Genomic DNA, 12,634 nt, shown 5'->3' with positions numbered 1-12,634 from the left:
CACCCTCGCCGGCGCCTGCCGCCCGCGCGGGGCCGGGGGGAGGGACCGCCGAGCGCCCCCGCCAGGAGCCCCCCCGCCCGGGCGGCAGCGCGGGGCGGGGCCCCGGCGCCCCCCACCCCACCCCCGACATCTGAGCGGCGGCGGCGGCGGCTCCGGAGACTCCGGCCGGGCTGGGCGCGGCGCCGCTCGGGTCCCCGCGGCGGAGCCAGGTGCGCGCGGACGCCCGCCCTCCCCGGGGGCTCTCGCCGGGCCCGACTCCCCGGGACCAGGTAAGGCGGCGGCGGCGGGGGCGGCCGGGAAGGACAGTAGGTGGCCCCCGGGCGCCCGACCCTGCTCCCCGGCTGCATCTCGGGTGCGTCTGGATTACGGGAGCACCAGCTGCCGGTTAAGCGCAGCACTGAACCCTTCGGAGCTGGGCACGGGGTGGGGGTGGGGGGGGGCCGGGAAGGGGGGCTCCTCGCGTCCTGGTGGGGTCGCTTCTCGGTGAAGACACCTTCCCCCCGCCGCCACCCCCCGGCTTCCTTTGGAGTAGGGGCAGGTTTCAAAAGCTGTGGAAGAGGAGTGGGCGCCGAGAGTAGGAGCGACTCCTTTGTGCCCCCGGCGCACGCACCCCCTCCCGCCGGGGCAGCACAGACCTACCTCCACCGCCTGCCCGGGGTCTGGTTGCCCTCGGCCGCCACCCGCCGGCCCCGGGGACTGGAGTCCGTAGGCTTGGCCGAGGAGCGGGCTCGGGGCCGCCAGGGGGCGCGCGGGGGGCGGGGACCCAAGCCGCTGGCGGCAGGGTCCCCCAGAGACCCTCCTGCGGTCACCCAGCCGCGAGCCAGCGCGCAGAGCCCGCATCCAGATACGCGCGGCTGGAGCAGCGGGGCTCCGCGAGGCCGGGGCCGGCGCACCCCGCGCAGGCCCCGGGAGTCGCAAGTTGGGCACCCCCCCCCCCCCCCCCCCCCCGGTCCCGGGGTCGCGCAGTGCCCATGCTTTGTGTCCAGCCTCTGCCCGCCGCGCGCCCCGGCCGGGATACGGTGGGGGGGGGCACCGGGCGGGTGTAGGTGAGGGGCCCCAGCGGCCCGCCGCCGCCGCCCGTGAATTATGCAGGAGGCTGGCACTGGCAAGTTTCCCTGGCAACTTTCGCCCGGGCTTCCCTCCTCCCGGCGGCCGGGCAGCTCCGCCCGCGCAGCCCGCGGCCCAAGCGCCTCCGCAGGGCTGCCGGGGGCGCGGGGCGCGCGCCAGGAGACACCGACCGCTCACGCGCCACCTGGGCCGGGGCCGCTGGATTGCGCGAGCAGGTGCGACCCCCGTGGGGGACTTCGCCCGGGTTCGGAGGGTTCGGGGGGTCGGGGTGGCCCTTGCCGCCCGCGTTCGGAGGGTGCGGCCCCTCGGTAGACCTCGTCGCCTGGGAAAGGAGGGCGCGGGGGCCGGGGTGGACCTCGGTTTCGGAGGGTGCGGCCCCGCGGTGGACCTCGCCGCCCGGGTTCCACCGCTCTGCGCGGGATGCGAGGGGCGTGCACGCAGGCCAGGTTTAGTGTTTCCGTGGGGCTGGGGGCGTCCAAATGGGGTGAGGCCGGTGCTCTTGGCCATGGAGTTCGTGGAGGAGCTTTTAAAGCGACCCTGGGCGGTTGGAAGGCACTCGGGCCGCTTAGGTCGCGGTTCGTGAGGGGGCCTGGGGGGGGGGGGGCGGCAGCTGTGGGCACGGTCCTGGGAGTCCTCAGAGGCCTTCCAGAAATGAAGTGGTTTCCACGTGGAAATTGGAGGCAGTAAATTGGATGGTTATGTGACCTCTTTTTTGTTTGAAACTCAAGTTCGAATTAATGAGGTCAGTCCTCTAATTTAAGTTTGGAGAAGCAGAGAGGTAATTTCGGAAGCCCTCCGCTGGGGGATGGTGCTTTGATCTCCACCTGGGACTTGCCCCTCGACTTTACTGACCCGGGCAGGAGTGTATGCTCGGCCCGGGATTCAGCCTTGATCCAGGGGGTCCTGCATTAAATGATAATTAGCGGGGAGCTGGTGGTGCTGGGGGGTTCCGACCATCCAGAACAGCCCCCCCCCCCCCCCCCCCCCCCCCGGGAAGCCGCTGCGTTTGGAGACCCGAACTTTCTCGCCACTCGTGCCTAATAACAAGGCTCCACTTGCCTGGAGATTAGTGCCTGCTGCGGGGGTCTGGGGTGACTAAGGAGGGAAAGTGAAGGTGACTGCCCTAGTGGCTAAGAAGGGGGAGCCAGTGGAGTTTTGCCCTGGAAGTGCCGGTAGCCCTAAGGAGGCCGATGGAGACCCTTGTCTGCACAGGAATTAGGCTGTGTTGAGAGCAGCTGGACGTAAGGCTGCTGGGAAGCAGTCCGTTAAAGGAAGCAGGTGCCGTTCCCGTGCTGGGAAATTTCTGGTTTTCCAAGAAGGAGAAATTGGGTGGAAAGGCACATTGGGGCCCCTACGGGAAGGCGCTGTAACCGTTCGATATCAACAGGAATGCTTGATGAATAAGGTGATTTTGCCTCTAAAGGCAGGTCCCAGTGGGCAGCGCTTGGCTGCTTTGAACAAATCAGCTGTCCGTTGGGAAAGAGGGGTGTCCTCCCGGCCTCTGTCTGGAGTGTAATTTGCTGGAGAAAAAGCCCGATTCATATTCAGGAGAGTGTCCTAGGGGCTTTCCTTCAGGGCCCCCAGCTGAGGTCCAGCGGTCACCTTGTGCTGGTGACTTGGTCCAGGCCTCTGGGGGGGGGGGGGGGCAGGCTAGCTAGAGGGAGCCCTGGGCATCCAGGGTCAAAGGTCAGATGTGAAGAAGGCCACCTGGGGAAGATAAAGCAGCCCTGAGATAGTGTCATATTTTACTCACGTCAGTGATGGGGACACAGGTGGAAGAAAAAGCCGAGAAACTAAGAAAAACACGCCGGGAGCCGCCCGATAGACTGGAAAACGCTAGAAAACCTGATTTTTATGGAGAAGTAATTCGTTACCTTACTGGCTTTATTCTCAAATGTGTCAGAGCCCTAATTTAGAGTGTTCTGGCGTCCTTGTCGGCTCTGGTGCGTGATGGGGGTTCCCCAAATGGGGGCCCAGGTTGGGACTTGAGCTGCTAAGGAGGCCGAGATCTGCCTCCGGCTCCAAAGGAATCCGGGGGGTGAGGCTGGGGTTTGCGGTCTACCCTCTGACCCCTGAACTCTCGTTCTCAGGAAATCCCCCCTCCTGCTGTGTAAAGCCGGAGGCAGGCGGAGCTGAGAACCCCGCCCTGGGAAGGCAGCGGGAGGGAGGGGCGTGGCTGGAAACGCTCCAGGAAATGAACAGCGGCGGCCTTCCCGGGAGCCTCCAATTGTCCTCAGCCCCAGGGGGGGAACGTGTGTGACCTTCCGTCCTCAAAGCGATCTCTGCAAACTTACTAGTTCTCTGCTTTGACGGAGGGGAGTTCGCAAAGAGGTGGGCAGGAAAGCGCCTCCAACACGAGCCAGTTTAAAAAAAATCTTTGGAGTCCCCAGCCCTTCGCCTGGGTGCCGGTTGAGAGGCCGTGGACTGATTGGGCGTAGTAGGGCTTGCAGCCTGGAGGCCCCCGGCCGGGTGACCCTTGTGGCCTGGCCCCTGCACCTGGCCCTCCCACCCAGTGAGGGGCCTGCCGCTCTCTGATGGTCCGAGGTGACCTAGCGCGTATCAGATTTTCTCTGCACGTTGCACTGAGTGAGCTCAAACGGCTGCTGAGCACCAGGCGGGGAGCTGGCCACTGCGGCTGTCCCCCTCCTCATTCAGGTCTCGGGAAACTTGAGAGAGAGAGAGAGATGGGGTTGATTATTCTCACTGTATGGATCGGAGCCTGGAGCTCAGAGGAGCGAAGTCGCTAGCCCTGGGCCACACAGCCAGGGCGTGGGGCAGCCGGGATTAGCAAACTGCCCGGGAGAGAGAGCCCAGCCCTCAGGCCCTCCCCCCCACCGCCCCCCCACCCTCGGCCAGGGGACGGATTACCCAGCGGGAAGATTCATCCGGTTGGACAATTACTCTTCCTGTAGCTGCGGCCTGAAAAAGAGCTACAATCTTCTGATCGGACTTCTTGGTGTGATGGGCCCTTTGATTTTGCTTGGAAGCAGACTCCAGAAATGTTTTCAAGTGGCCAGTGAAGGCTCACGTCTTTGGCCCCAAGTGGAAATATGGAGGCCGGTCTTTGGGGGATACGGATGCACGTAGCACGGGCCTTCCCACTCCTCAAGGGGTCTCCAGTCTTAAGGGGGCCGGGGAAGGTGAGCCCAGTGCTGGGGCGGATCCGAGAGCCTGCCGGGGCGCTCAATCCGGGCTCTGGGTGTGCCCAGGGATGGGCCAGCTGAGGCACGTGTCCCTTTCTGGGAGATTAAACCCCTAAAAGCCTGTGGGGCTGCAAGGAGTTTGTGGCCAGCTGCAGTGGAGAGCAGGGTTGCCAGATGGCAGTGCGGGGAGGGGGTGGGGCCTGTGCCCAGTGACCGACCGGGACGGTGCTGGAAAATTGTCCTTGTGGGGTTTGCCAAGGACTCTCAGGGTGGCTTGGTGAGGGGTGCGTGCTGAATGAGGCCATGAGCTCCTGATGTTAAAGCTGCAGATCTCAAATGCTGGACCTTGGGCGTGGGGGGTGCTCCTGGGGGCCCCCCGGACATTCTGGCTGAGGCCAGAGGTGCAGGAGCCCGGCGCTCCCGGAGGGTCTGCACCCTCAGGGGTCCTCAGAGCACATTTCGGGCAACGCTCAGGGTTCCGGCCGGCAGGATGGTGGGCCGGTCCTGGGCTGGTGACTGAGGAGACTCACCGGGAGGCATCCATTAGGTGGATAATCATGGCACATACCTGCAGTGGCTGAGCCTGGCTGGGCAAGTTTCTTTTATTTCATTTCAGTATATGAAATTTATTGTCAAATTGGTTTCCATGCAACACCCAGTGCTCATCCCAAAAGGTGCCCTCCTCAATACCCATCCCCTCCCCTGCCCTCCCTCCCACCCCCCATCAACCCTCAGTTTGCTCTCAGTTTTTAAGAGTCTCTCATGCTTTGGCTCTCTCCCACTCTAACCTCTTTTTTTTTGGGGGGCGGGCAAGTTTCTTTAAAGAAATTTTTTTTTTTTTTTTGCCTCTCAGCTCCCTAAAATCGTTGTTTTTAAAAACTATGTTTTCCCCCCGATGTTTCCTGCACCGTTTTCGTGTGAAAAATTCGAATATGCAGCAAAGATGAAAGAATCATGCCCCGGGGCCCCTTTGTACCCACTCCCGGTTCGGACCGGAGCCGTTCAACCACGCGCCTCGTGCATTTTTAACATTTTTAAGTCAACATCTAAAGTTGTTCTCGGTAGGTTCTAGTATTTGCTGAGAATGGAGAACCTCGCCTGGGAGGTAAATACTGGCATTGAAAAAGTAACTTGGCCAACTCGAGCGGTGTCTTCTGTCCAAACCACCTGCGACGTGGCAGCTCGTGACCCTGGCCAATGGGCACAGCGGCTTCGGGGACTGTTCATCGTTCCTTTGCCTTCTCAAAGCGCTACTGCCCCTCGCCCCCAGAGTGTTACCCCAACGGAATAGACGTTCGAGCTTGTCGGTCTCTTGTTAATCGCTCGTGCATATTTCTGTGCGAGGAGAAGATACACACATGGACTTAGAGAAGTTTTTCTTGTGACGTCAAGGCGCTCACACGGAAACGAGGTCTGGCTGGAGGAGGCGATAGATTTGAACACCATAAAACGGTGTGGATTTCAGAAATGGTGGAAAGGAAGGTTCTACTGGGCACGTACCTGTCAGCCAGCGGGCAGCGGGTGTTTCTGGTGTTTTAATTCAAGGCTTGCTTGAGTTGTCTTCCTCTGGTACTGGGAGCCCTTCCCCACCCCCACTCCCTCCCCAGCGAGGTTCAGAGGGCCTGAAGGCCTTTTCCTCTGTAGAAGGTGGGAGAGGCTGCTGGGGAAGGGGACCCCCAAGGCCTTTCTACACGGAGCAGCTCAGGAGACTGGTTCCCTTTAGACTGGCCCCTTGCCGAGGGTCCGCACTGTTTAGAGCCCCCCGCGGGAGGGAGAGAAGTGGGCCAGATCCCGCCCCACTCTCAGGGTTCTTGCAAGCGAGTCCCACCCTGGGGACCGTGTAGACCCCTAGGTGACAGTAGTGACAGATGATGCCAGCTGAATGCTCCACATGAGCCGCGTCCTGCAGACTGGGTGTCCTGCCCCAGAGTGTCCCTACTTGGGGGACCCATGGGTCTTCCGGCCCATAAGACCTCCCCCTTCCCTGGGCTGAGAAATCCCGCAACAGTGCCCACATCCCCTGGTGGGTGGGGAGAGGCAGCGAGCCGGGACCGAGGGGCTGGCCAGGTGCTCTCCGGGGGCGCTCGGGGACCCGTGGTGGTGCCTGAGCCTGAGGAAGGGATGTGCACGCCGGGTCCCAGAGGGCCTGGGCCCAGGGAGAGGGTCACACATTCTCAGTAGAGCTGAAGGCCTTCCTGGGACCCTGGGGAGCAGGAACGCCGTGGGGGGGGCACAGAGGCGTGTCTGCTGCGGCACTTGGGCACGGCTGCCACCGCCCAGGGTTTTTCCTGCCCTCCTGCCCCCTCCCCCCCCAGTCTTTCTCCTTCTTGATTTTGATGGTGTTCTGTGCTCCCACCGTCTTGTGCCAGGGGCCTGGCCAGCTGCAGGCATCTGCCCGGACTTTGTGCAGGGCCCCAGGCAGACCGGTGCCCAGGAAGGGACCCGGGTCTCAGCGTCCTGTAGGGGCTCCGGTGTGGAGTGAGCCCCCCGGATGTTTGTTGAAAAGACCGGATTGGCTGGAAGGCATCACCATTGCATCACCCACCCGTGATGGCTTCAGACTTTCCTGGACCAGTCAGGCCCCGGCCTGTTCTTTCTCGGCCTCACTCCGAGGGCTTTAGACTTGGGCCGGCCCACTGGCTGCACCCAGGCCCGGCCTCAGGGTCAGCATCCCGAGGGAGGGATCCTCTCCTGTCCCCGATCTGCCAGCTGCTCGGGGCTTCAGGGAATGGACGCCCACTGGGACCGGGTTAAGGGGGTATATTGTGGGGACACCCTCTCTTTGTCAGTGGACCATCTTGGTGACTCTGTCACGAAAACACTCGCAGTAGCGAGTGGAGGGGGCACTTTGGTCCTTAAGTGCTTTTCCAGGTGCTGACGTCATCGTCACCACGGCCCTGAGGAGCGGACACTTGTAACACCCCCACCTCACCCAAGGCAGATGGAGTCTACCTAACCATGGAAGGTCACGTGGCCGGGCCAAGACCCTGCGTCGGGCAGCCACCTGTCCCTGCCCTCCCCCATGGGGGGCCCACACGTGGGCGAGGGCACAGGGGTTCTCACGTTTTTGGTCCAAGCGATGAAGTTTTGGGGTGGTGGGGGGCTCCTGGGGTCCGGAGCCTACGGCCAAGAAAGAAATCTTGAAGACATCTTTGGTGCAAAAAGGTGATTTTATTAAAGTGTGGGGACAGGACCCGTGGGCAGGGAGAGCTGCACTGGGGTCTGGACAGGTGACTCATTACAGCCCTTCAGGCTGGCAGGAGGTCAGGGATAGGGTAAGTCCCTAAGGAATTTTGGAAGCAAGGTTTCCAGGACCCTGAGGGGCTGGCTGTTGCTAGGGAAACGCCATTTATTACCATTTAATAAAACACATATTCCACGGTGGGGGGGGGGGGGGTTTGCCAGCCCGTATTTTGTCCCTCAGCCCGCCCCACGCTCCCTCATCACCCTCTTAAAGAGTTTTTAAGGACCCCAGGAAGCTTTTTGCTTCTGTGCCTTGTAGCTCCCGGTATTTATCCCATTAGAAACTTTTTTTTTTTTTTTAACGTTTATTTATTTTTGAGACAGAGAGAGACAGAGCATGAGCCGGGGAGGAGCAGAGAGAGAGGGAGACACAGAATCGGAAACAGGATCCAGGCTCCGAGCCGTCAGCCCAGAGCCCGATGCGGGGCCCGAACTCACGCCCAGGTTTTCAGCGGAGGCCCAGGCACGGGGGGCCGGGGGGTGCCCCTGGGTGATGGTGGATAAGGGCGCTTTCTCCCGGGCCTGGGGGAGGGTCTCACGCTTGGCTTCCCTACTCAGCTCTGCCCGGTGTTGGGACAGGTGAGGTGGGGACGGCAAAGGCAGCTTTTTAAAGTGAGGTGAAACACACTGCAGACAGGGCCCCTGCCCCCATCCCGCCCCCACTCCTCCCAAGCCGGGATAGATGCTTGTTGAACCCATGAGTCCCTGAAGCGGGCCTTTGTCACTGAGTAACTGAGCGCCTAACTTTTGTCCCTCCTTCGCCCCTGGCCCCTCTGGGCAGTGGGGCTCTGAGAGTCTGTCTGTGCCCCCTGCCCGTATTTATGACATTCGAGGAGGCAGAACTGGGTCCCGGGTCCTGGGTCCTGTGTGTGTTGGGGTTCGGCGTGGCTTGTGTTCTGGCTCAGGGTCTTGGTTTGTTCCTGCTTAAACCCTACGGTGCTTTGTGGCTGAACAGGCCTGGGCCGGGCCGGGGTGTCGGGCCTCATACCCTCTTTCAAATTTCAGCAGCTCCTCTCGACTCTAAATGACAGGCTGACCTTTTTCCGCTGAATCTGTGCCGGGGGCCGAACGTGTCTTGAGCGGGTGTTCCCTGCTTCTTCCCTCACAGCTGGGATGGTGGTGTTACCCGGAGGGCGGCTGCCGGGCAGACGGGTGGTTTCTGCCCTTTGGCCGTTTCGAATCGGCACAGGAGCGTGGGCTTGTGGGTGCGTTGCTCTCGGGTGTTTACCCAGAAGTGGGAACACCGGGTCACGTCGTAACCCGATGCTTGCCCCTCCGGGGACCTGCCAGACTGTGTCCCAGAGTGGGTGGGCCCTCTGCGTTCCAACCAGTGGGTGAGGGTGCCCCTTGCCACACCTCCTCACCAGTCCCTGCTGTTACCTGTCTTCTTGGTTGTGGTCCCCCCGGAGGGCGTGGGGTGGCATCCGGCTGTTTTTAAGCTGCGTCTCTCTCCTGACGAATGATGGGAGCACCTTTTTGTGCTTCTTGGCCATTTGTATACCTTGCTTGGTGACATGCCTATGCCAAACCTTTGCTCACTTTTTAATTTTTTTTTTTAGTCCTTTTATTATCAAGTTGTACGAGTGCCATCTTGATGATAATTTGTCCCATTCTCTGGTTGATAGCGTTCTTTCAAGTATGAAATTTTGGGGCGCCTGGGGGGCTCCGTCGGTCGCTGTCTCACTCTTGATATCGGCTCAGGTCATGATCTTGCGGTTCACGAGGTTGAGCCCCGTGTGGGGCTCTGCACTGACAGCATGGAACCTGCTTGGGATTCTCTCTCTCCCCCTCTCTCTCGGCCGCTACCCCGTTCTCGCTCTTGCTGTCTCTCTCCAAATAAATGCACTTAAAAAAAAAAAAGATAAAGTATGAAAATCTTGCCTCTTGATGGAGACCATCTGTTTTTTATTTTTGTTACTTGTGAACTTTTAGTGCCGCGTCTGGGAAGGGTTTGTCTAACCTGAGGTCCTGAAGATGTATGTTGGTGTTTTCTCCCAAGAATTTCATACTGTTAACTCTTGCATTTAGGCATAGGATCCATTTTGAGTTAATTTCTGTATATGGTGTGAGGAAGGGGTCCAACTTCATTCTTTTGCATGTGGATGTCCAGCTGTCCCAGGACCATTTGTTGAAAAGATGATCCTTTCCGATTGAATTGCCTGGGCACTCTGGTTGAAAATCAGTTGGCCATAAAAACATGGCATCATTTCTGGACTTTCAAGTCTCTTCCTTTGATCTGTATATCCATTCTTACACCAGTACCACACCGTGTTGCTTACTGTTGCTTTGTAGTAAGTTTTTTTTTTTCAAGATATGAAATTTATTGTCAAATTGGTTTCCATACAACACCCAGTGCTCATCCCAAAAGGTGTCCTCCTCCTCAATACCCACCCCCCACCCTCCCCACCCTCCCACCCCCCAGTAGTAAGTTTTAAAATCAGGAAGGGTGAGTCCTCCAACCTAGTGTTTTTTTTTCCTTTCAACATTGGTTTGGCTATTCTGGGTCCCTTGAATATGAGTTTAGGATCAGCTTATCAACCTCTGCCAAGAAGCCAGCTGGGATTCGACAGGGATCGTGTTGAGTCTGTAGCTCATTTCGGAAAATATTGCCATTTTAATGATATGAAGTCTTCTGACCCATGAGAATTAGATGTTTTGGTAATCAGTTAGGTCTTTTGTTTCTTTCAAAAATGTTTTCTAGTTTCCAGAGTACAAATTTTCCATTTCTTGTGTTAAATTTGTGCCTAAGACTTTAGTCCTTTTTAATATCATCATAAGCGAAATTGTTTTCTTAACCTTATTTTCAAATAGTTTGTTGTTGGTTTGCAGAGATACTATTCATTTTTTTGTATATCGATCATATATTCTGTAATCTTGACGATCATGTTCTAATCATTTTTTAGTGGATTCTTTTTTTTGATTGTATTAAACATGTGTATTTATTATGCACATTTATTTATTTTTAAATTTACATCCAAGTTAATTAGCATATAGTGCAACTATGATATCAAGAGAAGGCTCTAGTGACTCATCCCCTACGTGTAACACCCAAGTGTTCCTCCCAACAAGTGTCTTCCTTAATGGCCCCTCCCCCCACCCAAACCCCTCCAGCAATCCTCCATTTGTTCTCCATGTTTAAGAGTCTCTTATGTTTTGTCCCCCTCCGTGTTTTTATATTATTTTTGCTTCCCTTCCCTTGTGTTCATGTGTTCTGTGTCTTAAAGTCCTGGTATGAGTGAAGTCATATGATATTTGTCTTTCTCCGACTGACTAATTTCGCTTAGCATAATACCCTCCAGTTCCATCCACGTAGTTGCAATTGGCAAGATTTCATTCTTTTTGGTTGCCGAGTAACACTCTATTGTCTATATATCCCACATCTTCTTTATCCATTCATCTGTCAGTTGACATTTGGGCTCTTTCCGTACTTTGGCTGTTGTCGATAGGGCTGCTATAAACATGGGGGTGCATGTGTCCCTTCGAAACAGCACACCTGTAACTCTTGGATAAGTACCTAGTAGTGCAATTGCTGGGTTGTAGGGTAGTTCTATTTTTAATTTTTTGAGGAACCTCCATACTGTTTTCCAGAGTGGCTGCACCAGCTTGCATGCCCACCAATAATGCAAAAGAGTTCCTCCTTCTCCGCATCCTTGCCAACATCTGTCGTTGCCTGAGTTGCTCATGTGCGCCGTTCTGACTGGTGTGAGGTGGTGTCTCACTGTGGTTTTGATTTGTGTTTCCCTGATGATGAGTGATGTGGAGCATCTTTTCATGTGTCGGTTGGCCATCTGGAGGTCTTCTTTGGAGAAGTGTCTATTCATGTCTTTTGCCCATTTCTTCACTGGATTATTTGTTTTTTGGGTGTGGAGTTTGAGAAGTTCTTTATAGATTTTGGATACTGACCCTTTATCTGATATGTTGTTTGCAAATATCTTGTCCCATTCAGTTGGTTGCCTTTTAGTTTTGCTGATTGTTTCCTTTGCTGAGGTCCCAATAGTTCATTTTTGCTTTGGTTTCCCTTGCCTCCGGAGATGTGTTGAGGAAGAAGTTGCTGTGTCCAAGGTCAAAGAGGTTTTTGCCTGCTTTCTTCTCGAGGATTTTGATGGCTTCCTGTCTTACACTTAGGACTTTCATCTATTTTGAGTTTATTTTTGTGTCTGGTGTAAGAAAGTGGTCCGGGTTCATTCTTCTGCATGTCGCTGTCCAGTTTTCCCAACACCACTTGCTGAAGAGAGTGTCTTTATTCCATTGGATATTCTTTCCTGCTTTGTCAAAGATTAGTTGGCCATACATTTGTGGGCCCATTTCTGGGTTCTCTGTTGTGTTCCATTGATCTGAGTCTCTGTTTTTTGTGCCAGTACCATACTGCCTTGATGATTACAGCTTTGTAATACATCTTAAAGTCCGGGATTGTGATGCCTCCAGCTTTGGTTTTCTTTTTCAACATTACTTTGTCTGTAAGAGGTCTTTTTGGTTCCATACAAATTTTAGGATTGTTTGTTCTATCTCTCAAGAATGCTGGTGTTATTTTGATAAGGATTGTTTTGGGTAGTGTTGACATTTTCACAATATTCTTTAATCCAGGAGCATGGAATATTTTTCCTTTTTTTTTTGTATCTTCTTCAATTTCTTTCATAAGCTTTCTATAGTTTTCAGGTGTGTATTTTTCACCTCCTTAGGCTTATTCCTTGGTATTTTATAGTTTTGGGTGCAATTGTAAATGGGATCGATTTCTTGACTTCTCTTTCTGTTGACTCATTATTGGTGTATTGGAATGCACCCGATTTCTGTGCATTGATTTTATATCCTGCGACTTTGCTGATTTCATGGATCAGTTCTAGCAGGTTTTTGGTGGAATCTTTTGGGTGTTCCATACAGAGTATTGTGTTATCTGAAAGTTTGACTTCCTCCTGGCCAATTTGGATGCTGTTTTTCCTTTGTGTTGTCTGATTGCCGAGGCTATGATTTCCAACACTATGTTGAATAACAGTGGCAAGAGTGGACGTCCCTGTCCTGTTCCTTTTTTAGTGGATTCTGTAGAATTTTCTACACACGAGTTTATGTCATCTGTGGGCAACAACAATTTTATTTCTTCTTCTCCAATCTGGGTGCCTTTATTTCATTGTCTTGTCTAATTGCCCTGCCTGGAAGCTCCAGCAGAAGGTTGAATAGAAGTAGCC

The 12,634-nt window shown here is 55.5% G+C and overlaps 1 protein-coding gene across 9 annotated transcripts in view; it reads left to right on the top strand.

The window, feature by feature from the left end:
• Positions 1 to 1,193: 1,193 nt before the first annotated feature.
• SHANK2 (SH3 and multiple ankyrin repeat domains 2) overlaps positions 1,194 to 12,634 on the top strand; it is a 497,540-nt gene continuing 486,099 nt past the window's right edge. For 5 of the 9 annotated variants that reach the window (XM_058689985.1, XM_058689980.1, XM_058689979.1 and 2 more), the window contains exon 1: positions 1,260 to 1,283. The gene's annotated coding sequence lies outside the window, so the exon portion shown is untranslated. Of the gene's footprint in view, positions 1,284 to 12,634 lie in introns of all 9 variants that reach the window. The other 4 variants (XM_058689983.1, XM_058689984.1, XM_058689981.1 and 1 more) reach the window with 4 other exon arrangements.

This window comes from Neofelis nebulosa, chromosome 10 (genome assembly GCF_028018385.1).
Source record: "Neofelis nebulosa isolate mNeoNeb1 chromosome 10, mNeoNeb1.pri, whole genome shotgun sequence".
Classification (NCBI taxonomy): domain Eukaryota; kingdom Metazoa; phylum Chordata; class Mammalia; order Carnivora; family Felidae; genus Neofelis; species Neofelis nebulosa.
The sequence above is the reverse complement of the archived record's forward strand: the minus strand, read 5'-3'. Positions and strand labels throughout refer to the sequence as shown.